Below are 558 nucleotides of genomic sequence, written 5' to 3'. Positions count from 1 at the left end.
ATTCCAATTGGATAACAGGCTACGCTTGTGAGGTATGTCTCAAATCTGTCTGTCTGTCTGATATATATGGGATTGTCATAACAAAATGGGCCTAAGAGTGAATTGTTAATTTGATTGTAATGCTCTCTTGGCAGGCCTTCCCACATGTACTATCAAGCCTCTGCAACTTATCCAGAAAGCAGCAGTAAGAGTTGTCTTCAATGAGCCAAAAAAGCTCACGTTACTCCTCTCCTCATCAGGTTACACTGGCTACCAGTAGCCACTCGCATCAAATTCAAGGTACTGATGCTTGCCTACAAGACAACCACTGGCGTTGCACCAATATACCTAAACTCGCTAGTTCAAATTTATGTGCCCTCCAGAAGCTTGCGTTCTGCAAGTGAACGGCGCCTTGTGGTGCCATCCCAAAGAGGCTCAAAATCACTCTCGCGGACCTTTTCCTAGACTGTGCCCACTGCCCAGCTGGTGGAATGACCTCCCAATCTCAATTCGAACAGCTGAGTCTTTAGCCATTTTCAAAAAACATCTAAAGACACATCTTTTTCGCCAGCACCTGAC

This window comes from Sinocyclocheilus rhinocerous, unplaced genomic scaffold (assembly GCF_001515625.1).
Source record: "Sinocyclocheilus rhinocerous isolate Xijiao unplaced genomic scaffold, SAMN03320098_v1.1 scaffold3, whole genome shotgun sequence".
NCBI lineage: Eukaryota > Metazoa > Chordata > Actinopteri > Cypriniformes > Cyprinidae > Sinocyclocheilus > Sinocyclocheilus rhinocerous.
This window is presented reverse-complemented; position numbering follows the sequence as displayed.